We start from the raw sequence: 25,117 nt of genomic DNA, 5'->3' as shown, positions 1-25,117 counted from the left end.
TTGTCCCTTTTGTAATTTCAATATTTTCTGTTAATACATTATTTTCAATAATTTTTGCCTTTTGACTTGAAATATTGCTTTTAAACTTCTCATAAACAATTGACCCATTTCCATCCTTTCTAAGTTTTTAATCTTAAATTCCCTAGAATTTAAGGCCTTCTCAGCATCCACAAATATTATGGCTGCCTGCTTTTCATTCCTGGCCGTCAAGTATTCAATAATATTCACAATATTCCTTATATTGTCCTTCATCTGGCGGCCAGGAAGAAAACCTTAATATTTGCAAATAGTTTATAATCACTGTTCAACAAAGAAATCGGCCTGTAGTTTTTAACCTGTCATAAGTCTGAGTCTGGTTTGGGTATCAGTGTAATATATGCTTCTTTCCAAGTCTCTGGTGTTTCTCCCTTTTTCAAAATATTGTTCATTACTTCCTCCAATGGTTCCAGTAGGGTCTAGCTGAAATTTTTATCATCATCATCATCATCATCGTTATATATTTATTTATTTATTTATTACTTATTTACCCCACCCATCTGGCTGGGCTTCCTCAGGCACTCTGGGCGGCTTCCCACAAAATATTAAAATACGGTAATGCATCAAACATTAAAAGCTTCCCCAAACGGCTGCCTTCAGATGTTTCTAAAAGTCTGGTAGTTGTTTTTCTCTTTGACATCTGGTGGGAGGGCGTTTGTCAGGATGGGTGCCACTACCGAGAAGGGCCTCTGCCTGGTTCCCTGTAACTTGGCTTCTCGCAGTGAGGCAACCGCCAGAAGGCCCTTGGTGCTGGACCTCAGTGTCCGGGTAGAACAATGGGGGTGGAGATGCTCCTTCAGATATACTGGACTGAGGCTGTTTAAGGCTTTAAAGGTTACTTTGAATTGTGCTCGGAAACGTACTGGGAGCTAATGTAGGTCTTTCAAGACCAATGTTATGTGGTCTTGGCGGCCACTCCCAGTCACCAGTCTAGCTGCCGCATTCTGGATTAGTTGTAGTTTCTGAGTCACTTTCAAAGGTAGCCCCACATAGAGCGCATTGCAGTACTCTAAGCAAGAGATAACCAGAGCATGCACCACTCTGGCGAAGCAGTCCGAGGGGAAGATAGGGTCTCAGCCTGCATACCAGATGGAGCTGGTAAACAGCAGAAATAGTACCTCGGGTTAAGAACTTTTCTTCAGGATAAGAACAGAAATCTCGCAGCAGCAGCGGGAGGCCCCATTAGCTAAAGTGGTATTTCTTTTTTTTTTTTTAATAAGATATTTATTAAGATTTTTTTAAGATATTACAATACAAAATGAAAAAGAAAAAAAAATCCTTACCCTCTTTGTTTATCCTAATCTTTGGTCTTAAAATAGTAACATTAGATTTTTCCCTATTAACAACCCATTTTTCATTTTCCCTTAAAACATTACAGCTGGAAACCACCTAATTTCTATCCAACATCATTCTAACATTCATTAATTTTACAATATTTCTGTAGATAGTATTTAAATTTCTTCCAATCTTCTTCCACTGACTCTTCTCCCTGGTCTCGGATTCTGCCAGTCATTTCTGCCAGTTCCATATAGTCCATCAGCTTCATCTGCCATTCTTCCAGAGTGGGTAAATCTTGTGTCTAACTAAAGTGGTATCTCAGGGTTGTGGTATCTCAGGTTAAGAACAGTGTCAGGTTAAGAACGGACCTCAAGAACGAATTAAGTTCTTAACCTGAGGTACAACTGTATATTGTTTCTCCAACGGGTGTTCTCCACACATCAATCAAATTGCAGCTTTCTACCATAGAGAAGAAAGTTTTGGGTAGTTTACCTTCTTTCTATTCTATTCCCATTTCTCATTCTATCAATTTCCAATGAAATTACCCCATTCAGGTCCCCCATAATTATTTTTTGATCCACAAAGATTTGTCTTGCTTCATATTTATTTTTTATATACAACACCACCCCTCTTTTTACTCCTGTCTGATGAAATAAATTCACTTCCTAATTTCTTTTTTACCAAAATTCTTCTGTTTTCTTGCAACATGAGTCTCTCAAAAACAAATAATATCTAAGTTCTTTTTAATAGAATCTTTCCAACTTTATTTCTTTTAGTTTTGTTATTCAATCCATTAACACTCCATGTCATAAGTGTTCATGCTGTTTTGTTTTTGCTACTATTTGTGAACTAGAGTCTTTTAAACTTATCCTTCCTCCTCCTCTTCTTCTTCTTCTAATTTATTATCTTCTACTTCTACTTCTTTTTTTTTTTTTTTTATATAATCTTTATTAATTTTCCAAAAAAGATTACATTAAGAATCAAAGCTCAGGAACATAGAAACATACATCCAAAAAAAAAGAAAAAAAGGAAAAAGAAAAAGAGGTTCACCTCTTTACACTTATTTTCAGTAACTTCTTTTCAGGACTTCCCCACGTCTCCTCCTATTGTTTCCCAACTCCAGTTTATTTATTCTAGCAACTTTTTCCCCTAAACATCCTGTACCTTATTTTATTAAAATTACTTAACCCTAGTTTGATTAAATTCATTTTAATTATAAAATTTAACTTTAATTCATTTGTTGTGCTAGCATTTTATTAACGTATACCCCTTAATCCTCTGTATAAGAGTAAAAGAACAGAGAAAAGATATAAGCATGTTTCTAAAAAAGAAAAGAAGATACCTTTCCTAAAATTGCCACCCTTTCCCCCCCACGGATTCCCCATTCTTATAAAATATTCTTTATTCTATAAAAATTAAAAGGTAGAAAACAGAAAAAAAAAAAACTTCAACCCCCTTCGGACTGTTAAGTCCCACCCTTCTCCCCCGGCTTCAATCCTTAATCAAAGTACATTTAGTCCATCTTTCTAGCCTGGTGATCTCACGTCCGAGGCGCGCAAGTCTCTCACAGTTCCTTTCAGCCGATTCCTTCGAAAGTCTCTCATGCTTAACTCCCAGGATCGAAGACTTATTTTCTCAATGTTGGCGATGATTCTTTCAGTTAAACCTGTTTGCTTGTGTCCCATATTCCAACATTGTTTCATAAATCTATATGTCCCAAATAGTCCTGTTTTCACCTTAGTGAGTTTAGATTTCTTCTTAGCAGATCTTGGTCTCTCCTCTCCTTTATGTGGTGTCTCAGCCTTCCCTTCCTTCAGCTCCTTTTGCTTGGCAGGTGTCTTTTCCTCCTCAATCTTGGGTTCTTTCCCTTGTCCAGCTGCCTGTGTTTCAAACAATGAGTCCCTTTCCAAATCAGTTAGTGTATTTTCAGATAGCTTCGGGTCTGGTGGGCTCATAGACAAAACAAGGCCTTTCTCATTCCTCTGTATCAAATTTCCCACAAGAGAGATCAGCTCTTTCAAACCAGCACGTATTTCCTGTATTCCTTGTTTTAGTTCCATTCTTGCAATGTCCAAGAGTCCCCTCTAGAGGGATTCTGGTTTTAATGATCTTTCCCTCTCCGATCCAAAAGTCAGACTTGTTTGTGTCGATCTTTCCTTATTTGTAATAATTTGTAGCAATTTAATCGGTTAAAGTTTCAATTTTCAGTTCTTTCAACTTTGACAGCTAATTTGACAGCTGTCAAAAGTATCTATGTCTCAGCAGGCTCTTAGCTCGGATTGCTCCCGGGCTTGAGTAGGGTGATACTTAATTTCAAACAAAATAATCTCTTGTCCTCCAGCACCTTAGCTTAGGTCTTTTAAATCCGTGAGGTCTGTATTTTTTATCCAATCTCACAAGTTTTCCCGCAACTTTAGTTGTCAAATCCTTGCTTGCACTGTTAACAATATGGAGGAGGCGGACTTCCCTTTTTTTTCATCTCCTCCGTTCGTACCAAATCCAATCCGAAAAATTTATAATCCAATTTTCAAATTACTCACGGGTTGTTGCTCTTAGTTTTGAGTCCAAATTTAGCAGGAAGAAGTTAGCGCTGACTGAAGAATGGCATGCGGCTTCGCTCGGCAGGGGTAGCAGAAGACTCACAGCACCACGCCGCTCCCAGGCACCCGATCCTTAGCCTTTAAAAAGGCTCTCTCACGGGTCGGGGGGGCGCTTACGATGCCCGCCGAGTCACCATGTCCACGTACCCCGTGTACGTGGTTTGTGAGGGTCCCCGTGTCGCCGGCACGGTAAGACCCGATCCCCTGCTGAGCCGATTCCCTCCGGAGCTCGGAGGGAATCCGCCATTAGACAGACGCGCCAACCCGGAAGCCCCTTCTACTTCTACTTCTACTTCTTGGTCTATGGTATCTGTTCCTGCTGCTGCTGCTGCCCCTTCTTCCTCTTTATCCAGTTCCCTGTACCTCTGGAGGAATTTTTTTACTTCATCTTTTTCAGTTTAACTTTTCCTTGTAGTAGAATGAGACTCCTTCCAGATACTCCCATTTAAAATCAATATTGGTTTTTCTCAGCACTTGTGTCAGAGGTTTATATCCATCACGTCATTTCAGCTGACAAAGTGGAATTTCCTTAAATATGCTTATCATTGCTCTATCAATATAGAGCTTCTTTGCTCTTATTTTTTTAACAAAATTAAATTTCTCATCTACTTATCTTTAATTATCATCAAACAATCTCCTGGAAACTTTTTTCCTTTTTTTGATTTAACTTTTATCCTAAATGCATTCAATACTGTATTGGCAAATTCATCTTTTACAATTCCTAGCCATTGTGCAATTTCAATAATTAATTCTTCTAAAATATTCTGTCCTGCTGTTTCTGGGAGAAATCTGATTCTCAAATTTATCTCTCTTTGCTTCAATTTCTTCACCACAATTGCATCCCACAATTCCTCCTGTTCCTTAATCTGCTCTGACACTGCACTTTTATTTTTCTCATCCTCCTTTTTTAAATTCCTTACTTTTCGTTGCATAGGTTTCAATCTTTCCTCTAAATTTTGTGTTCACATCTTTTATCTGGGCTTTCATCTCATTCACAGTTAAATCTAATTTTTTGTCCATCTGCTCCCATCTACTTTCCATATTTTTCTCACTTTGTTTAATATCTTTAATATCTTTCTTCAGTTCTGCAAACATTTTTGCAACATCTCCTTTCCCTTCCATTTCTTGCTTTGACCCTCTCCGGGTCTCTCCTGATTTTGCCCCTCCCCTCCTTTTTTCTGTGATGATGTCATTCTTAAACTGTTATTTCCTCTTTCACCACTAGGTGGCCCTTTTGCCTCCAACCAGTTCTATATCAAATGTATATAGCTGAGAGGGGGACAAAGGGTAAATGCTGCAATAATCCAATAATTATTTGTACAAAAACAAAGAGAAAGCAGGAGAAAACGTCTTCCAACACTTCCACAGATTTTTCGCACTTTCCACCTGTCCCCGTCCCAAGAAAAATAAGAAATCAAAACCAAGTACCAACAAAACAAAACAAAACAAATTCTTCCGCCTCTTGGTGGCTTAATCCAACTTCCACTGCATTATATTCCAGGAGAAAGGAAAAGAGGAAGGTATTCACTACAATTATAATGTCTTAACAATGAAAAAGGTGAAGTTAAAAGAGAGAGAGAAAATAAATCCATCATGCTCATTAACCAAAAGGGGGAGGGTGTTCCCAAGTCTCTTCCTGTAAATATCTCCTCAAATTTCTTACAGTACCAGACTTTAGCAGTCTTTTTATATTTGTCTCTGCTGGTCTGGTATTTTAACTCGCAAAAATAGCTCCATAAACATATTTTTTACAAATTGCGCAGTTTAAATTAAAATTGAAAGTAAAAGCCGGAAGCTCCTTCTCCAGCGGGCTCCTTCAACTCCCAAAGGGTTTCAAATAAGTTTATTTTCTAGGGATTTCCACCTCCCTTTCAGTAAACCAAACCTTCAGAACTAAAAAAGTATATTTATTATTTTTATTTGCTGTAGGAGATTAGAATCTTACTCTGTTTTGCAGGTAATTCATGCAGTGTAAATCAATCACAGTCGGGGCTGGCCTCCTTTTTTATCCCTTCTGTCTTCTGAATCTTTCTCAGTTAGAATTTCCCAACATTTTGCCAGATTCAGGTTTCTTTTTGTTCGAAAATCAGCCACTGTGCTGGATAGACTCAAGGCTTCAATCCTCCGAGTAGTTAATGGCGTCATGCGCTGGCGTCTTGATCTCGCTGCACTTTCCGCTCTCCAAGGGGAGCGTTTTCAGCACCGGAGAGACGTCCTTATGGTGCTGGTGGCCTCAAAATAATCCTTTTGAGGGATTGGGGGGGGCAGACTCCCCCTTTGTTTCGCAAAGAGCTGAACTCTCCCCTAAGGGCTGAGTCCCATCTCTTCTCAGCTCTGTGGACCAACTGGAAGTCGATGTTTGATGTTTTAGCGTGTCTTTAATATTCTGTTGGAAAACCCAGCCTTATGGATGGGGTTTGAATAATGATATATTATATTAATTAAGGTGAAACATATCTTTATTCCTCTAGTTTATCAGTATCAGTCTTTTGGGCACATTTAGGAAATGCATAATCCACTTTTGTAATCTAATTGACAGCTTACATGCAATTAGTATATTATTCCAAAGGATATTTTCCTCTGAAAGTCTTCCCATTAGAATTCAGCTTTTTCAGTGTCACACATATTTGCTTAACCACCCACCCCAAAGGAGAAAGGAAAGTGAGAGAGTCCTGGACAGATAATTTCCACAAGGATAGTTCTATATCACAAGACGGGCATGAGATCAGGTGGTCCATTCCCTGGCCATACTTCCTCAGGGAGACATAGAGAAGAGAGGAGAGAATCTAGGAGATGCTTTTAAATAAAAAAAGGTGGTGGTGTTAATTAGGTTCACTTTGTGTTAATTTCTTTTTCCCTCTTCCGTGAAACCCTAAAATGGTTTTCTTTCCCCCAAAGGAGAAGGCGATCCAAATTTGAGGAGACACCTTCAATTTCATTGAGAATAATGAAGACAAAGTTAAAATGTGCATAATGTTCTTCTGTCTGTGTGCACACTGAGTTTACAATAATGAACTCAACAGAAGATAAACCATCTAAAGCTATGCAGAGCTGGAGCAAAACTCATAGGAAACATCAACAAATGCCCAAGGGAGAGAAACCATTTAAATGTGTTGAGTGTGGAAAGAGCTTCAGTCAAAGTGGGAACCTTAGAACACATCAGCGAATTCACACGGGAAAGAAACCATTTAAATGTATGGAATGTAGAAAGAGCTTTGGTCGTAGGGACGCCCTTACAATACATCAGCGAACTCACACAGGGATGAAACCATTCAAATGTATGGAATGTGGAAAGAACTTCAGTCAAAGTGGAAACCTTAGTACACATCAGCAAACTCACACAGGGGAGAAACCATTTAAATGTATGGAATGTGGGAAGAGCTTCAGTCAAAGTGGATACCTCAGAACACATCAGCAAACTCACACAGGGGAGAAACCATTTAAATGTATGGAATGTGGGAAGAGCTTCAGTCAAAGTGGATACCTCAGAACACATCAGAAAACTCACACAGGGGAGAAACCATTTAAATGTATGGAGTGTGGAAAGCGCTTCACTTCAACCAAAAACCTTAGACTGCACCAAAGAACTCACACAGGGGAGAACCCATATAACTGTAAAGAGTGTGGAAAGAGCTTCAGTCAAAGTGGAAATTATAAAGGGCACCAAAGAACACACACAAGGGAGAAACCATTTAAATGTATGGAATGTAGAAAGAGCTTTGGTCGTAGGGACGCCCTTACAATACATCAGAGAACTCACACCGGAGAGAAACCATATAAATGTATGGAGTGTGGAAAGAGCTTCACTTCAACCAAAAACCTTAGACTGCACCAAAGAACTCACACAGGGGAGAACCCATATAACTGTATAGACTGTGGAAAGAGCTTCAGTCAAAGTGGAAATTATAAAAGCCACCAAAGAACTCACACAGGGGAGAAACCATTTAAATGTATGGAGTGTGGAAAGAGCTTCCGTAATGGTGGAACCCTTAGAAGCCATCTACAGACTCACACAAAGGAGAAACCATTTAAATGTATGGAATGTGGAAAAAGCTTCAGTCAAAGTGGAAACCTTAAGAGACATCAGCGAACTCACACCAGAGAATAACCATTGAATTGTAAGGAGTGTGGAAAGAGCCTCGGTCAAAGCGGACATTTTAAAGACACCAGAGAACATTCACAGCAGGGGGGAAAGCATTTAAATGTGAGGATTGTGTGTGCAAAGAGCTTTACTGATAGTGAGAAATCATTTAAATATATGGAATATGGAAAGAGCTTCAGTCAGTGTGGAAGGAGCTTCAGTTGGAGTGCAGATCTTAATATACATCAGCCGTTTGATGCATAGAGTACATGCGAAGTTCTGGTGTCTGCATGTAAATTTGTACTCATGTATTCAAGTAAGGAAGGTGATGTCTCACAATAGTAAATGCAATATCATATGTCATGAACTGTTTGCAGAGAGCGTGAACCTGCAATGCTGGTGGTCAGTGTTGATGCTCTTTGAGTCGGCTGAAGTTCAGTCTTTGGTAGAGAGAGTTGGAAATGTTGGTGTATCGGGATTGCTAATAGAGCATTGTGGAAATTACAGGGTGAAAGTTGTGATGCTTTGGAAGCAGGGTTCGTTGTATTAGTAGTATACGAACAACCGTATAACACCTATTGTTGTAATTATACTAAATGAACAAATAAGACACAGAAAGAGTGAGGCCAACTTCTTATGTGCATAAACCCCTCCTGTAGTTTTTATAATTGATACACTAATTGTGTTACAACCCTTCCTCTTACTTGGTTCTCTGAAGCGCACAATGTTCAGATAAAACATTATTTCCAGTGGCAGCAGGAATAGAGGAATGAAGAAAGCACGGTTCCTGGGGTGTCCAGAGGGGGTGTGAAAGAGACTCCCTCCCCCGCTCTTCTAGATGAATAAAAGCAACCCTGGGGGAAGAGAAGGTGGTGGAGAGAGAGAAACATGGCCTTTGGTGGGTGATTCTGTTTTGGGTGCTGTCAATAACTTCTCCAGAGGGGCTGTGGGGCATCCTTTGCTCCTCTCTCCTCCCAAGGGTCTGTGGCTCCTTCAAGTCCTCCTAGAGAAGGATCCATTAATACGGCTTGGAGGGAAAGAGTGTTCTAGACCAGCTGCTGCAGTTTCTCTTTTGGGGGGGGCTGGATCTGCCTTCTGGATCTGCCCCCACATTATGCAACCTCTCAAGTCGAGACTGAACTGGTGTTTCTGTTGTAAAATTAGTTAACCCATTTAGCATATGATAGAATTCATATAACTTAACAGTGAATGAAACACATGTACCTTTGTTATACCTTCATCTTACTTTCTCTGATGGAAGCTATGTCTCCGTGCTCTAATAATTTCTAGGCTACGTGGACTTCTCAACCCCGACTTCCACCCAATTATCTTTCAAACTATTGCTTAAAACGTTTAGAAATAGAAGATTTATGTAACCGACTCTTCTTCCCTTGAGTCTTCTTCCCATTCGTTGGGAGCCATTGGAATGGTAAGCTAAGGACTTTCTAAAGGTCTGGTTGTCAGGTTGATGGACAATAAATGAATGAAATGTAAATCCTAAGACAGCAAGACACCAGGATACCCAAAATAATGGACAGAAGAACCGTTTTAGCTCCCTGACAGACCTTCCCTTACATGTATAACTTCTATGAGCTGATGCCTGTACCTTTCTCAAAAAATCCCTCTCAAAGTTGTGGTAAAATGAACCTCGGGTTTTGTGTCGCTGGAGGTATTGCAATATCTTATCTCTCAATAAACTGGGTCCCTTCCGGACGTTGAATTTTCCTATCTCTTGGCTGTGTTTTTCTTTGAGGTGTTATTCCTTCCCCTGGCCATGGGCCATTGAGGGGTAGTTTGGAAGGAAATTCTTACCCCGTATCTTAAAGCCTGGAATAAACTATTTCAAAAGGAATAAGGGAGTGTCAGATTTCCCTCACTCTCTTTCCATCCTAGGAAAGGCCTTGTCTGAAGTTGTTCCTGGTTCCTGGAATTTCCTTTCACAAGGAGCCCAAAACTCTTCCTCTCACAGGCAAACTCCTGCTTTCCCCACCTCTGCTCTTAGAACTGCCATATCGTGAAACCCAAGGTGATGTAGATACATGGAGATTCCAGGTTCCTGAAGTTTTCCTTACAAAGTATTGACCTTTAGTAGGTCTGGTGGTTGTGATCAGGGTCAGAAATTTCCTACAGCTGACCTGTACTGGTTGTTCTCAGGCAGAAGTGTCACGGAAGGCAGAGCTGGACCAGAGTCTGGTCATTCAGTCCCCCAGAAATTCCACCAGAGGGATGGAACCTCTCTCTGATTGGACAACAGCACTTTTGGAGGGAAAATAAAAGGAGCCATTTCTGAGGGAGAGAGTTAGATAGGGTTTGATATGAGAGAAGATGAAGAGGGATTGTTTTGAGGTGGGAGTTGGGGAGGAGGATAGGATTTGCCAGAGGGAGAACTGGTTCTGGTTTGAGTTGAAGACCCTCCCTGAGAGAGGAAAGACCCTCCCAGCCTGGAGAGGGAGACCCGGTTGGGGGTCTGGGGGAGGTTGACAAACAGAGGTGTCCTGGGAGGGCTGACTCTTGAGGCAGGAGAAGCAGATCCTGGGGGGATTCAGGTACCCCCTGGGTTTCCTTCCAGTCAGGAGGGGGCAGTTCTTCTAGGGAGAGAAGACCCCCCCAAGCCAGTCACAAGGGGGGAGGGGGACCCCTGGGTCTGTTACGCCATTTTGGAATTACCTCAGCAGTGGGGTTGCTTAGAGGGGGAGCTGGGGAAAAGTGCCCCTCGCTCATGAACCAGGGTACTGATCGGGGAAGTAAGATGTGCTGTATTTAACTGAACCACCTGTCATAACTAAGTAACAGAAAATGAAGTGTAACAACTTTTTTTTAGTGAAGAGAGCTTAAGAGAAGCTTTGACTGTAATCCTGTGTTTAAGCCTGAGACATCTTAAAGTTTAAGTAAATAAGTTGACTTCTACCTAGGAGAACACATTTCCTGACCCACTTTCTTTCAAAAGCTTCTTTTTATTAATAAAACTCTCCTTGTTGTTTGTTCAACTTCTGCCCGAGACGATATTCACTCACTACAAGATAAACTGTGGTAAATTGTATGGAAAGCAGAGGCAGGGAAGCAGTGGCCAAAGAACCGCCTTGCAGGTTTGGTGTAAGCGCAGAAAAGGGGCCTTGCGGACTGAGATGCAGGATCCCAGAGGAACTGAGCAGCCCCCCCCCCATCATAGAGAGGAGAGAGATAGAGAGGCCTCCCATGCAACCCCTGGGAAACTCCTCAGCGCAGGTTCCCATCCGAGCACCGGCAGGGGCTGCTCTGCCCCGTAGCTCTATGGGCCGGACTTTTCCTGGCAGGCGGGAAAAAGGAGCATCGGGAGGGGCTTTAGAAAGGGGGGGCGTCGCTGGACCAACTCCTCCCGCCCTGCTCTTTCTGTTGCAGGAAAAGACATCAGAAGAGCGAGCAAGGGAGGCGGAGGGGCAGAAGAGAGGACAAAGGGGTAAAGATGCAGGGATGGGGAAGGGGGGCGGGGAGGGGGGAGGAAAGGACAAAGACCCCTCCATATCTCCCCACTTTCCCCAAAAGCGCCTTTACTGGGGCCCATCAGGAGAGTCTGGATCCATGCAATCCCGCTGCGAAGTGGGGACCCAAGACCTGCAGAACTTGCATGGCTCCATCTCCTTTGGAGCCCCTCCCCCACAAAAGATCACCCCCCCCCGAAACACAATAACACTATGGGACATGCACAAGGGCGGGGGTGCAGGGGTCCTTTCAACAGAGGAAGCCCCTGCCGGGTTTCCGTGGCGCCTTCTCCTTGGAAGCACCCTCGCCACGCGCATTTGGGGGCGAGGGGTGAGCGGAACCAAGGGGGGTTTCCGGGCGCAGGGGCGTCTCAGGGACGGAGGGAGGAGGGCATAGGAAGTTGGGGGGCTGAGGGATCAATGGAAGCATCCTTGGCGTGGGAGGGGGGAACCCTGCGGGGGAGGGGGGGAGAGAGAGACCCGGGGCCTTTTGCAAGAGATGTCTCCATCTTGGGCGCTGGCGGGGGAATCTCCAGAGGGGCTGCCTTGGCTTTTTCCTTCCCAGCAAGAAATCTGCCTTGGAGAGAGGGACAGGGAGGGATCCTTGAAAAGGGGGGGGGTCCCATTTCCCCACCCAGTTCTTTCCAGGATGCTTCTTTCTCCCAAGTCCAGCCACTGGAGAGAAAAGGCAGGAAGATCCTGGGAGAAACCCCCTCCCTTAAGTTACCGAAAACTTCCCCCCTCGCTCAGGCTTCGAGTTTATTGCAGGAGGGGGGTGCCGTGTGGGTGGTCCTGGCCCACCTCTGTGCTGGCAAGAGGTCCAGATTTCAAGAGGGCAGACCTGGTGGGCAGAGCAACCCCCTGGCCAGGTCAGCTGCATGAGAGCTCCAGGGAGGGCAGAAGAGAAAAGTCAGGAACGCCATTCCGGAAGGGATCTTCCTTTCTTCTTCCCTTTCTCCTCCTTTGTCTCCTGTCTCCTCTTTCCTCTCTTCTCTTCCTGCGGCCTTTTCACTCTCTGTGGAGGGGGAGACCATCAGATTCAGAGAAACAAGGGTTGTCCTGGGGGTTGTGACACCCCCACCCAAATGTCCAGAATCCTCCTGTGTCTCCTTCTCCTCCTTCTCCCTTCTCTTACTCTTCCTCCCTTACCTGGGTTTTCTTCTCTTCTTTACCTGGACTACCTTACAGGGACGTTTAAGAAGTTCTCCAGAGTAACTGTGGGACCACTGAGTTCCTTTATCCTAAGAAGTTTTCTTCCTTTTTATTCCTGTTCTGTTGTTCTTGCTATACAGTTACCTGCTTAAGCACAAATTGAGCTAGCAAGAGGGTCGTCTTGTCCATCTCGAAAGTTTTTATTCGTAATCCAAAAATAAAATAAAATGGTTGTAATCCCCCAAAAAATTGCAAACCGGGACACGGACTTTCGGGTTTAAAGTGTTTGTAATCCAAAACATATGCAAACCAGACTGTTTGCAAACCAAGGTACCACTTGTTTTACAAGTAAGGTCTGTCAAATTCTAGATACAGGTAGGTAGCCGTGTTGGGCTGCCATAGTTGAAACAAAATTTAAAAAATGCTTCCAGTAGCACACAAAAGCTCATACCAATAACAAACCGAGTTGGTTTCTAAGGAGGCACTGGAAGGAATTTTTTTATTGTTTGTCAACTTGTCAATCCTACAAACTGATACAAGGTAAATTGGTGGGATTATAGTTTATAGGAATCCTGGAATTTTGAGCTTTCTTGTCTACATCATCGGACTGGTGCCCCCAAAAACCAAAGCCCATCTTATCTTTATTAGCCTTTAATGGGCCAGTAGATACTTTGTTAGCTCTGCTTCTAAAGATGAATATTTTTGATATTAACAATCACATAGGACATCAATAACACTTCTGTTTTGTTTATTCCAGTTAGGACAGAGTCTGATACACCAGTCTGACATCAGCTGCATTGAAAAAGAAAATCGCGGAGACATGTCCTGGAGAAATTGAGAGGTCTGTACCTCCACTTTTCTGTGAGACTGTATCTTTGTGTGTTTCCTTTCAGAGTGTAGGAACATAGAAAGAGCCCTTCCAGATCTGTAGGATATTAAGGAATTGTGGTATTCTGCTCATAATTCACTGACTGCTTGAGTCCAGTATCATTTCTCCAAACTGGCCTCTCCACAGAGTTCACACAAACAGCAGCATTCAGAGCGTAGGAAAGCAAAGCACGAAGAAGAGCTATAAATCCACATGACATTCCAGACTTCAAGTGGAATGGCTTAGTACTGGCCAATTACATCTGAATGGTTGCAAATAAGCACAGAGTCCATAAACAGGCACCAGAGCCCTTGTTTATCCAAAGAAAGTCTACGTCTATAAGCAATCCATTCAACCATTGTGAGTCTTCTCAGATTGTCAATTCATCTGAAGGCAGCCCTATTTAGGGAAGTTTTTGATGTTTGATATTATTATTATTATTATTATTATTATTATTATTATTAAAGATTTTTAACATAAACTTTCCAAACAAAACATCCATCTTATCATCTCTTACACATCTTGGCTTCTTTTAGCCAGTGACTTCCATCATTCCCTTCTAATGATTTCATCCTCTCTTCTGTTGACAATTTGTCTCTTTACTACTGTTTATATAATCAAAATCTTAACATCCTATCTTTTAACTCTTATTAACAATATTCCTTATCTCCATTTTTCACAAGACTTCTTGTTATCCTACAAGTGTATTCAATTGAACACCATTGCCCCTCAAATAATTCGCAAATTTACTCCAGTCCTTCAGGAATTTTTGGTCCCGCTGTTCTCGGATTCTCCCGGTCATCCTAGCTAATTCTGTGTACTCCATCAATTGACTGAAAGAAAAATAACATTTTTGGTAGCACATTCATTTTTATAACCGATATCCTTCCCCAAAGTGACAATTTCATCCTTCCCCACACTTCCAAATCTCTCTTAATCTTATTCCATACCTGGTTGTGGTTTTCTTGATAGAAATTTATATTTTGGGGGGTTAACAATATTCTTAGGTATTTCACTTTCTGTACCACCCCTGTTTCTTTTTATTATTGCAACTGATCCACTATCTTTTTGTCCATATTTTTAACAAACTTTTTATTTTTATTTACTTTAAAGCCTGCTACTTGTCTAAACTGTTCAGTTTTTTCTAGTACTTCCTTCGGACTTGTTATTGGTTCAATTGTTATTACCAAGTCATCCATAAAGGCTTTTACTTTATATTCTTTCCTTCTGACTGGTATTACTTTAATTCCTTCTGCTAACCTTATATTATTCAGGAGAACTTCCAGAACCGATATGAATAACAATGGTGATAGTGGACACCCTTGTCTTGTCCCTTTTGTAATTTCAATATTTTCTGTTAATACATTATTTTCAATAATTTTTGCCTTTTGACTTGAAATATTGCTTTTAAACTTCTCATAAACAATTGACCCATTTCCATCCTTTCTAAGTTTTTAATCTTAAATTCCCTAGAATTTAAGGCCTTCTCAGCATCCACAAATATTATGGCTGCCTGCTTTTCATTCCTGGCCGTCAAGTATTCAATAATATTCACAATATTCCTTATATTGTCCTTCATCTGGCGGCCAGGAAGAAAACCTTAATATTTGCAAATAGTTTATAATCACTGTTCAACAAAGAAATCGGCCTGTAGTTTTTAACCTGTCATAAGTCTGAGTCTGGTTTGGGTATCAGTGTAATATATGCTTCTTTCCAAGTCTCTGGTGTTTCTCCCTTTTTCAAAATATTGTTCATTACTTCCTCCAATGGTTCCAGTAGGGTCTAGCTGAAATTTTTATCATCATCATCATCATCATCGTTATATATTTATTTATTTATTACTTATTTACCCCACCCATCTGGCTGGGCTTCCTCAGGCACTCTGGGCGGCTTCCCACAAAATATTAAAATACGGTAATGCATCAAACATTAAAAGCTTCCCCAAACGGCTGCCTTCAGATGTTTCTAAAAGTCTGGTAGTTGTTTTTCTCTTTGACATCTGGTGGGAGGGCGTTTGTCAGGATGGGTGCCACTACCGAGAAGGGCCTCTGCCTGGTTCCCTGTAACTTGGCTTCTTGCAGTGAGGCAACCGCCAGAAGGCCCTTGGTGCTGGACCTCAGTGTCCGGGTAGAACAATGGGGGTGGAGATGCTCCTTCAGATATACTGGACTGAGGCTGTTTAAGGCTTTAAAGGTTACTTTGAATTGTGCTCGGAAACGTACTGGGAGCTAATGTAGGTCTTTCAAGACCAATGTTATGTGGTCTTGGCGGCCACTCCCAGTCACCAGTCTAGCTGCCGCATTCTGGATTAGTTGTAGTTTCTGAGTCACTTTCAAAGGTAGCCCCACATAGAGCGCATTGCAGTACTCTAAGCAAGAGATAACCAGAGCATGCACCACTCTGGCGAAGCAGTCCGAGGGGAAGATAGGGTCTCAGCCTGCATACCAGATGGAGCTGGTAAACAGCAGAAATAGTACCTCGGGTTAAGAACTTTTCTTCAGGATAAGAACAGAAATCTCGCAGCAGCAGCGGGAGGCCCCATTAGCTAAAGTGGTATTTCTTTTTTTTTTTTAATAAGATATTTATTAAGATTTTTTTAAGATATTACAATACAAAATGAAAAAGAAAAAAAAATCCTTACCCTCTTTGTTTATCCTAATCTTTGGTCTTAAAATAGTAACATTAGATTTTTCCCTATTAACAACCCATTTTTCATTTTCCCTTAAAACATTACAGCTGGAAACCACCTAATTTCTATCCAACATCATTCTAACATTCATTAATTTTACAATATTTCTGTAGATAGTATTTAAATTTCTTCCAATCTTCTTCCACTGACTCTTCTCCCTGGTCTCGGATTCTGCCAGTCATTTCTGCCAGTTCCATATAGTCCATCAGCTTCATCTGCCATTCTTCCAGAGTGGGTAAATCTTGTGTCTAACTAAAGTGGTATCTCAGGGTTGTGGTATCTCAGGTTAAGAACAGTGTCAGGTTAAGAACGGACCTCAAGAACGAATTAAGTTCTTAACCTGAGGTACAACTGTATATTGTTTCTCCAACGGGTGTTCTCCACACATCAATCAAATTGCAGCTTTCTACCATAGAGAAGAAAGTTTTGGGTAGTTTACCTTCTTTCTATTCTATTCCCATTTCTCATTCTATCAATTTCCAATGAAATTACCCCATTCAGGTCCCCCATAATTATTTTTTGATCCACAAAGATTTGTCTTGCTTCATATTTATTTTTTATATACAACACCACCCCTCTTTTTACTCCTGTCTGATGAAATAAATTCACTTCCTAATTTCTTTTTTACCAAAATTCTTCTGTTTTCTTGCAACATGAGTCTCTCAAAAACAAATAATATCTAAGTTCTTTTTAATAGAATCTTTCCAACTTTATTTCTTTTAGTTTTGTTATTCAATCCATTAACACTCCATGTCATAAGTGTTCATGCTGTTTTGTTTTTGCTACTATTTGTGAACTAGAGTCTTTTAAACTTATCCTTCCTCCTCCTCTTCTTCTTCTTCTAATTTATTATCTTCTACTTCTACTTCTACTTCTTGGTCTATGGTATCTGTTCCTGCTGCTGCTGCTGCCCCTTCTTCCTCTTTATCCAGTTCCCTGTACCTCTGGAGGAATTTTTTTACTTCATCTTTTTCAGTTTAACTTTTCCTTGTAGTAGAATGAGACTCCTTCCAGATACTCCCATTTAAAATCAATATTGGTTTTTCTCAGCACTTGTGTCAGAGGTTTATATCCATCACGTCATTTCAGCTGACAAAGTGGAATTTCCTTAAATATGCTTATCATTGCTCTATCAATATAGAGCTTCTTTGCTCTTATTTTTTTAACAAAATTAAATTTCTCATCTACTTATCTTTAATTATCATCAAACAATCTCCTGGAAACTTTTTTCCTTTTTTTGATTTAACTTTTATCCTAAATGCATTCAATACTGTATTGGCAAATTCATCTTTTACAATTCCTAGCCATTGTGCAATTTCAATAATTAATTCTTCTAAAATATTCTGTCCTGCTGTTTCTGGGAGAAATCTGATTCTCAAATTTATCTCTCTTTGCTTCAATTTCTTCACCACAATTGCATCCCACAATTCCTCCTGTTCCTTAATCTGCTCTGACACTGCACTTTTATTTTTCTCATCCTCCTTTTTTAAATTCCTTACTTTTCGTTGCATAGGTTTCAATCTTTCCTCTAAATTTTGTGTTCACATCTTTTATCTGGGCTTTCATCTCATTCACAGTTAAATCTAATTTTTTGTCCATCTGCTCCCATCTACTTTCCATATTTTTCTCACTTTGTTTAATATCTTTAATATCTTTCTTCAGTTCTGCAAACATTTTTGCAACATCTCCTTTCCCTTCCATTTCTTGCTTTGACCCTCTCCGGGTCTCTCCTGATTTTGCCCCTCCCCTCCTTTTTTCTGTGATGATGTCATTCTTAAACTGTTATTTCCTCTTTCACCACTAGGTGGCCCTTTTGCCTCCAACCAGTTCTATATCAAATGTATATAGCTGAGAGGGGGACAAAGGGTAAATGCTGCAATAATCCAATAATTATTTGTACAAAAACAAAGAGAAAGCAGGAGAAAACGTCTTCCAACACTTCCACAGATTTTTCGCACTTTCCACCTGTCCCCGTCCCAAGAAAAATAAGAAATCAAAACCAAGTACCAACAAAACAAAACAAAACAAATTCTTCCGCCTCTTGGTGGCTTAATCCAACTTCCACTGCATTATATTCCAGGAGAAAGGAAAAGAGGAAGGTATTCACTACAATTATAATGTCTTAACAATGAAAAAGGTGAAGTTAAAAGAGAGAGAGAAAATAAATCCATCATGCTCATTAACCAAAAGGGGGAGGGTGTTCCCAAGTCTCTTCCTGTAAATATCTCCTCAAATTTCTTACAGTACCAGACTTTAGCAGTCTTTTTATATTTGTCTCTGCTGGTCTGGTATTTTAACTCGCAAAAATAGCTCCATAAACATATTTTTTACAAATTGCGCAGTTTAAATTAAAATTGAAAGTAAAAGCCGGAAGCTCCTTCTCCAGCGGGCTCCTTCAACTCCCAAAGGGTTTCAAATAAGTTTATTTTCTAGGGATTTCCACCTCCCTTTCAGTAAACCAAACCTTCAGAACTAAAAAAGTATATTTATTATTTTTATTTGCTGTAGGAGATTAGAATCTTACTCTGTTTTGCAGGTAATTCATGCAGTGTAAATCAATCACAGTCGGGGCTGGCCTCCTTTTTTATCCCTTCTGTCTTCTGAATCTTTCTCAGTTAGAATTTCCCAACATTTTGCCAGATTCAGGTTTCTTTTTGTTCGAAAATCAGCCACTGTGCTGGATAGACTCAAGGCTTCAATCCTCCGAGTAGTTAATGGCGTCATGCGCTGGCGTCTTGATCTCGCTGCACTTTCCGCTCTCCAAGGGGAGCGTTTTCAGCACCGGAGAGACGTCCTTATGGTGCTGGTGGCCTCAAAATAATCCTTTTGAGGGTTTGGGGGGGGCAGACTCCCCCTTTGTTTCACAAAGAGCTGAACTCTCCCCTAAGGGCTGAGTCCCATCTCTTCTCAGCTCTGTGGACCAACTGGAAGTCGATGTTTGATGTTTTAGCGTGTCTTTAATATTCTGTTGGAAAACCCAGCCTTATGGATGGGGTTTGAATAATGATATATTATATTAATTAAGGTGAAACATATCTTTATTCCTCTAGTTTATCAGTATCAGTCTTTTGGGCACATTTAGGAAATGCATAATCCACTTTTGTAATCTAATTGACAGCTTACATGCAATTGGTATATTATTCCAAAGGATATTTTCCTCTGAAAGTCTTCCCATTAGAATTCAGCTTTTTCAGTGTCACACATATTTGCTTAACCACCCACCCCAAAGGAGAAAGGAAAGTGAGAGAGTCCTGGACAGATAATTTCCACAAGGATAGTTCTATATCACAAGACGGGCATGAGATCAGGTGGTCCATTCCCTGGCCATACTTCCTCAGGGAGACATAGAGAAGAGAGGAGAGAATCTAGGAGATGCTTTTAAATAAAAAAAGGTGGTGGTGTTAATTAGGTTCACTTTGTGTTAATTTCTTTTTCCCTCTTCCGTGAAACCCTAAAATGGTTTTCTTTCCCCCAAAGGAGAAGGCGATCCAAATTTGAGGAGACACCTTCAATTTCATTGAGAATAATGAAGACAAAGTTAAAATGTGCATAATGTTCTTCTGTCTGTGTGCACACTGAGTTTACAATAATGAACTCAACAGAAGATAAACCATCTAAAGCTATGCAGAGCTGGAGCAAAACTCATAGGAAACATCAACAAATGCCCAAGGGAGAGAAACCATTTAAATGTGTTGAGTGTGGAAAGAGCTTCAGTCAAAGTGGGAACCTTAGAACACATCAGCGAATTCACACGGGAAAGAAACCATTTAAATGTATGGAATGTAGAAAGAGCTTTGGTCGTAGGGACGCCCTTACAATACATCAGCGAACTCACACAGGGATGAAACCATTCAAATGTATGGAATGTGGAAAGAACTTCAGTCAAAGTGGAAACCTTAGTACACATCAGCAAACTCACACAGGGGAGAAACCATTTAAATGTATGGAATGTGGGAAGAGCTTCAGTCAAAGTGGATACCTCAGAACACATCAGCAAACTCACACAGGGGAGAAACCATTTAAATGTATGGAATGTGGGAAGAGCTTCAGTCAAAGTGGATACCTCAGAACACATCAGAAAACTCACACAGGGGAGAAACCATTTAAATGTATGGAGTGTGGAAAGCGCTTCACTTCAACCAAAAACCTTAGACTGCACCAAAGAACTCACACAGGGGAGAACCCATATAACTGTAAAGAGTGTGGAAAGAGCTTCAGTCAAAGTGGAAATTATAAAGGGCACCAAAGAACACACACAAGGGAGAAACCATTTAAATGTATGGAATGTAGAAAGAGCTTTGGTCGTAGGGACGCCCTTACAATACATCAGAGAACTCACACCGGAGAGAAACCATATAAATGTATGGAGTGTGGAAAGAGCTTCACTTCAACCAAAAACCTTAGACTGCACCAAAGAACTCACACAGGGGAGAACCCATATAACTGTATAGACTGTGGAAAGAGCTTCAGTCAAAGTGGAAATTATAAAAGCCACCAAAGAACTCACACAGGGGAGAAACCATTTAAATGTATGGAGTGTGGAAAGAGCTTCCGTAATGGTGGAACCCTTAGAAGCCATCTACAGACTCACACAAAGGAGAAACCATTTAAATGTATGGAATGTGGAAAAAGCTTCAGTCAAAGTGGAAACCTTAAGAGACATCAGCGAACTCACACCAGAGAATAACCATTGAATTGTAAGGAGTGTGGAAAGAGCCTCGGTCAAAGCGGACATTTTAAAGACACCAGAGAACATTCACAGCAGGGGGGAAAGCATTTAAATGTGAGGATTGTGTGTGCAAAGAGCTTTACTGATAGTGAGAAATCATTTAAATATATGGAATATGGAAAGAGCTTCAGTCAGTGTGGAAGGAGCTTCAGTTGGAGTGCAGATCTTAATATACATCAGCCGTTTGATGCATAGAGTACATGCGAAGTTCTGGTGTCTGCATGTAAATTTGTACTCATGTATTCAAGTAAGGAAGGTGATGTCTCACAATAGTAAATGCAATATCATATGTCATGAACTGTTTGCAGAGAGCGTGAACCTGCAATGCTGGTGGTCAGTGTTGATGCTCTTTGAGTCGGCTGAAGTTCAGTCTTTGGTAGAGAGAGTTGGAAATGTTGGTGTATCGGGATTGCTAATAGAGCATTGTGGAAATTACAGGGTGAAAGTTGTGATGCTTTGGAAGCAGGGTTCGTTGTATTAGTAGTATACGAACAACCGTATAACACCTATTGTTGTAATTATACTAAATGAACAAATAAGACACAGAAAGAGTGAGGCCAACTTCTTATGTGCATAAACCCCTCCTGTAGTTTTTATAATTGATACACTAATTGTGTTACAACCCTTCCTCTTACTTGGTTCTCTGAAGCGCACAATGTTCAGATAAAACATTATTTCCAGTGGCAGCAGGAATAGAGGAATGAAGAAAGCACGGTTCCTGGGGTGTCCAGAGGGGGTGTGAAAGAGACTCCCTCCCCCGCTCTTCTAGATGAATAAAAGCAACCCTGGGGGAAGAGAAGGTGGTGGAGAGAGAGAAACATGGCCTTTGGTGGGTGATTCTGTTTTGGGTGCTGTCAATAACTTCTCCAGAGGGGCTGTGGGGCATCCTTTGCTCCTCTCTCCTCCCAAGGGTCTGTGGCTCCTTCAAGTCCTCCTAGAGAAGGATCCATTAATACGGCTTGGAGGGAAAGAGTGTTCTAGACCAGCTGCTGCAGTTTCTCTTTTGGGGGGGGGCTGGATCTGCCTTCTGGATCTGCCCCCACATTATGCAACCTCTCAAGTCGAGACTGAACTGGTGTTTCTGTTGTAAAATTAGTTAACCCATTTAGCATATGATAGAATTCATATAACTTAACAGTGAATGAAACACATGTACCTTTGTTATACCTTCATCTTACTTTCTCTGATGGAAGCTATGTCTCCGTGCTCTAATAATTTCTAGGCTACGTGGACTTCTCAACCCCGACTTCCACCCAATTATCTTTCAAACTATTGCTTAAAACGTTTAGAAATAGAAGATTTATGTAACCGACTCTTCTTCCCTTGAGTCTTCTTCCCATTCGTTGGGAGCCATTGGAATGGTAAGCTAAGGACTTTCTAAAGGTCTGGTTGTCAGGTTGATGGACAATAAATGAATGAAATGTAAATCCTAAGACAGCAAGACACCAGGATACCCAAAATAATGGACAGAAGAACCGTTTTAGCTCCCTGACAGACCTTCCCTTACATGTATAACTTCTATGAGCTGATGCCTGTACCTTTCTCAAAAAATCCCTCTCAAAGTTGTGGTAAAATGAACCTCGGGTTTTGTGTCGCTGGAGGTATTGCAATATCTTATCTCTCAATAAACTGGGTCCCTTCCGGACGTTGAATTTTCCTATCTCTTGGCTGTGTTTTTCTTTGAGGTGTTATTCCTTCCCCTGGCCATGGGCCATTGAGGGGTAGTTTGGAAGGAAATTCTTACCCCGTATCTTAAAGCCTGGAATAAACTATTTCAAAAGGAATAAGGGAGTGTCAGATTTCCCTCACTCTCTTTCCATCCTAGGAAAGGCCTTGTCTGAAGTTGTTCCTGGTTCCTGGAATTTCCTTTCACAAGGAGCCCAAAACTCTTCCTCTCACAGGCAAACTCCTGCTTTCCCCACCTCTGCTCTTAGAACTGCCATATCGTGAAACCCAAGGTGATGTAGATACATGGAGATTCCAGGTTCCTGAAGTTTTCCTTACAAAGTATTGACCTTTAGTAGGTCTGGTGGTTGTGATCAGGGTCAGAAATTTCCTACAGCTGACCTGTACTGGTTGTTCTCAGGCAGAAGTGTCACGGAAGGCAGAGCCGGACCAGAGTCTGGTCATTCAGTCCCCCAGAAATTCCACCAGAGGGATGGAACCTCTCTCTGATTGGACAACAGCACTTTTGGAGGGAAAATAAAAGGAGCCATTTCTGAGGGAGAGAGTTAGATAGGGTTTGATATGAGAGAAGATGAAGAGGGATTGTTTTGAGGTGGGAGTTGGGGAGGAGGATAGGATTTGCCAGAGGGAGAACTGGTTCTGGTTTGAGTTGAAGACCCTCCCTGAGAGAGGAAAGACCCTCCCAGCCTGGAGAGGGAGACCCGGTTGGGGGTCTGGGGGAGGTTGACAAACAGAGGTGTCCTGGGAGGGCTGACTCTTGAGGCAGGAGAAGCAGATCCTGGGGGGATTCAGGTACCCCCTGGGTTTCCTTCCAGTCAGGAGGGGGCAGTTCTTCTAGGGAGAGAAGACCCCCCCAAGCCAGTCACAAGGGGGGAGGGGGACCCCTGGGTCTGTTACGCCATTTTGGAATTACCTCAGCAGTGGGGTTGCTTAGAGGGGGAGCTGGGGAAAAGTGCCCCTCGCTCATGAACCAGGGTACTGATCGGGGAAGTAAGATGTGCTGTATTTAACTGAACCACCTGTCATAACTAAGTAACAGAAAATGAAGTGTAACAACTTTTTTTTAGTGAAGAGAGCTTAAGAGAAGCTTTGACTGTAATCCTGTGTTTAAGCCTGAGACATCTTAAAGTTTAAGTAAATAAGTTAACTTCTACCTAGGAGAACACATTTCCTGACCCACTTTCTTTCAAAAGCTTCTTTTTATTAATAAAACTCTCCTTGTTGTTTGTTCAACTTCTGCCCGAGACGATATTCACTCACTACAAGATAAACTGTGGTAAATTGTATGGAAAGCAGAGGCAGGGAAGCAGTGGCCAAAGAACCGCCTTGCAGGTTTGGTGTAAGCGCAGAAAAGGGGCCTTGCGGACTGAGGTGCAGGATCCCAGAGGAACTGAACAGGGAAGAACTGCCCCCCCCATAGAGAAGAACAGCCCCCCCTTCTATCGTAGAGAGGAGAGAGATAGAGAGGCCTCCCATGCAACCCCTGGAAAAACCCTCAGCGCAGGTTCCCATCCGAGCACCGGCAGGGGCTGCTCTGCCCCGTAGCTCTATGGGCCGGACTTTTCCTGGCAGGCGGGAAAAAGGAGCATCGGGAGGGGCTTGAGAAAGGGGGGGGGCGTCGCTGGACTAACTCCTCCCGCCCTGCTCTTTCTGTTGCAGGAAAAGACAACGGAAGAGCGAGCAAGGGAGGCGGAGGGGCAGAAGAGAGGACAAAGGGGTAAAGATGCAGGGATGGGCAAGGGGGGCGGGGAGGGGGGGAAAAGGACAAAGACCCCTCCATATCTCCCCACCTTCCCCAAAAGCGCCTTTACTGGGGCCCATCAGGAGAGTCTGGATCCATGCAATCCCGCTGCGAAGTGGGGACCCAAGACCTGCAGGACTTGCGTGGCTCGATCTCCTTTGGAGCCCCTCCCCCACAAAAGATCACCCCCCCATAACAACACTATGGGACATGCACAAGGGCGGGGGTGCAGGGGTCCTTTCTACAGAGGAAGCCCCTGCCGGGTTTCCGTGGCGCCTTCTCCTTGGAAGCACCCTCGCCACGCGCATTTGGGGGCGAGGGGTGAGCGGAGCCAAGGGGGGTTTCTGGGCGCAGGGGCGTCTCAGGGACGGAGGGAGGAGGGCATAGGAAGTTGGGGGGCTGGGGGATCAATGGAAGCATCCTTGGCGGGGGAGGGGGGAACCCTGCGGGGGAGGGAGAGAGAGAGACCCGGGGCCTTTTGGAAGAGATGTCTCCATCTTGGGCGCTGGCGGGGGAATCTCCAGAGGGGCTGCCTTGGCTTTTCCCTTCCTGGCAAGAAATCTTGGGACAGGGAGGCATCCTTGAAAAAAAGGGGGGTCCCATTTCCCCACCCAGTTCTTTCCAGGATGCTTCTTTCTCCCCAGTCCAGCCACTGGAGGGAAAAGGCAGGAAGATCCTGGGAGAAACCCCCTCCCTTAAGTTACCGAAAACTTCCCCCCTCGCTCAGGCTTCGAGTTTATTGCAGGAGGGGGGTGCCGTGTGGGTGGTCCTGGCCCACCTCTGTGCTGGCAGGAGGTCC

General features: G+C 42.3%; 1 protein-coding gene across 3 annotated transcripts in view; it reads left to right on the top strand.

Moving 5' to 3' along the window:
- The window catches only part of LOC308469735 (uncharacterized protein), a gene marked incomplete at its 3' end in the record, with an annotated part of 109,947 nt that overhangs the window by 3,615 nt on the left and 81,215 nt on the right, over nucleotides 1-25,117 (top strand). The window contains exons 3-5 of one of the 3 annotated variants that reach the window (XM_080992620.1): nucleotides 11,374-11,431; nucleotides 13,363-13,446; nucleotides 24,237-24,294. Of the gene's footprint in view, nucleotides 1-11,370; nucleotides 11,432-13,362; nucleotides 13,447-24,236; nucleotides 24,295-25,117 lie in introns of those variants that run through there. The other 2 variants (XR_013982141.1, XR_013982140.1) reach the window with 2 other exon arrangements.

The sequence above is a fragment of the Podarcis pityusensis genome (assembly GCF_964106645.2).
Source record: "Podarcis pityusensis genome assembly, chromosome: 2".
Classification (NCBI taxonomy): domain Eukaryota; kingdom Metazoa; phylum Chordata; class Lepidosauria; order Squamata; family Lacertidae; genus Podarcis; species Podarcis pityusensis.
This window is presented reverse-complemented; position numbering and strand designations above follow the sequence as displayed.